Source organism: Nymphaea colorata, chromosome 2, assembly GCF_008831285.2.
Source record: "Nymphaea colorata isolate Beijing-Zhang1983 chromosome 2, ASM883128v2, whole genome shotgun sequence".
Lineage (NCBI taxonomy): Eukaryota > Viridiplantae > Streptophyta > Magnoliopsida > Nymphaeales > Nymphaeaceae > Nymphaea > Nymphaea colorata.
In genome coordinates, this window is record NC_045139.1 from 20,822,021 (window position 1) to 20,824,551 (window position 2,531).

Here is a 2,531-nt window from a genome sequence, read left to right on the forward strand (position 1 = left end):
TACTTTTACCGGGATGACCGCATCAAAAGCTCCATTCTCAATTCCTGCTTCAATGCATTCTGCTCTCTCAGTGAGATCGATGAAAGACTTGATTGGAGCATTGGAAATGAGGCTCCTTAATGGTTGTGTCAAATTGTTTACGATCAATCCCAGTGCATGTGATTGAGAGATTGGGTCTCTTATCTTGTTGCAAGAAGACCTCCATCTCTGAATAAAATCTCTCACCTTTTCACCTGACCTCTGTTTTAGATAGCATAATGTGGTGATCGTTGGTGCAGTTTCAACGTTTTGAATGAACCTTTCAATGAAAAGGTTGATTAACATGTCAAATTTTTCAATTCCACTGGGTTGATGTGTTCCCATACCATTGTGCTGCAATTCCTTCTAGGTTTCTAGGGAACATCGAAAGAGGGCCTTATTATTGTGGCAGAATTTGTAGCATTCAGCAAAGAACAAGGCCAAATGTGTCTTTGGGTCTCCATGGCCATCAAATTTGATAAATTTCTTGGGCAAGTTTTTTATGTGTTTGTCATTTTCGAAGCTTTCGTAGAAATCTTCGCAAGTGAAATTCCTCTTGTTCTTGTCTTTAAGTTGTACTGCATTTAACTTCTTTTCAACTTCCTGGATTTTTGTTTTCCAGGATTCTCCTTCTTCTTTTTCTTGGGAGTTTTCGGTTCTTCCTCACTACTAGATTCTGTTGTAGCGTCTTCAGAAGAGTCTGAACTGCTTGATGAGTACTTTCTTGTTTTCTTCCCTTTCTTTTTGGCTTTTTCTGCCTGCGCTTGTTCTTCATTGAACATGATCATGTATTTCCGGAATCTTCTGTATTCCTCAAATTCCGGGTCATTTACTTCCAGCTTGGGAGGTGTTTCTGAGGAGGATTCTTCTCCCTGTCTCCTATAAAAGGTTGATCAAGCTCCATTTCACTCCTTCTCCTGCTTTGGCTTCTGGTTTCAACCATAAAGAGGATGTTCACCTTGCAAGAAGAAAAATTGAAAATGTTAGGATGTGAATTGATAAGAGATGACAAATTTTGATTACATATTAAAAGAAAGATGAGAATGACAAACTTGACAAAGTTTAACATAACTTGACAAAACTTGACAAAATTTTGGCTTAATGACAATGAACTAGACATGACAATCTAGGACAGAAGGATAGATGGGCGGACTTCATCCCACCATTTTACATATTCGGGACCCATTCCTGGACCAAGGACAAGATACAAGTGAGCAAATGATTCCCAACGTCGCTGGGCATAGGTGTATATCCCGGACCACTCTTCAGTGTCTAGTTCACACTCCACAATGGCTCCTTCCGACTCAATTGGATATGCCTTCCTCTGACGCAGTGAGAATTGCCTGAGGCAACGCTCTGGATGATATTCAATTATGAAAAACGGTCCCAATAGAAGACTTCCTCTGACTGGGTTGTAAGTGTATCTTGACTTGATGACCTCTCGATCAAAGAAGTCCCAAATGATGGTGGAGTCATCAACTTCCTCCATCTTTCTACGGTAGTGCTCCATACTGGATAACTGACCGTCTGTGTTTTGAAAATGACATGATTGTGGCCCACATATTTGTAGAACCATGCTTGCAGTGCAAAGGCACATCCTTCTATCGAGTCTGCATCTCCAATTGAAATTTGGCCAACCCTCTGTAAAGGAATGCCAAGGCTGCCATTGCTATGGAAATGTGACGGACTTTGACATGCCCCCATTTTCTGAAGAGGCGAGCTATGCGGAAATCCATTATGTGTTCTTCATTATTGAAGAAGATAAGACCCATGGTACAAGTCACCATGGAGTTTTTGTACTTGTCTGCAACACTACTAGATAGTGACGCAGAGTTGACAAATTGGGAGTATGTTTCACCAAGCTCTTGTAGTTGAAGATATTGATGTCCATCTTTCTCTAGAAAATGCCAACTCCTTTTCCCTGTGAGTTTACGAATCACTTCTAGAGTTTTGACTTGACCTTGGTTTACAAGGAACTGGTCTTCAATTGGACCTCTTGGGTCACCTTTTGGTTCTGGCAAACCCATAATGTTGGAGAACTCATCAAGAGTGATTGTCATTTCACCCCATAGAAAGCAGAATGTGTTGATCCTTGGGTTACATCTTTCAGCAATTGCATGGATAGATTGCCATTGATAGGTTGTATGGCAAGACTGACTGCTTCTTCAAGACCGCAATCCTCTAAGTGATCCGGGAACATACAACCGAAAAGTTGGGTACCATGAAAGATACCACTGAGGTAGGTAGACTCCACTTGGGATGATGCGAAGTCCGGATCGCCTTGACATGACCGAATAGGATGTGGTCATATGGGAAGATACTTTCTGAGTCCATCTAGACAAGAGAAGGTAATAGACTTTGACATGAATTGACCCAATAGAGACTCGAGAAGAGTTTTGACATTGGGTTTGGACATGGACTTAGGGCAAAGTAAAACATCACATGCGTCCAAACAAGCAGTTAATGAAAAATTGATAATGCAATTCCTAGGACTCTTGCCTATATGCATTATT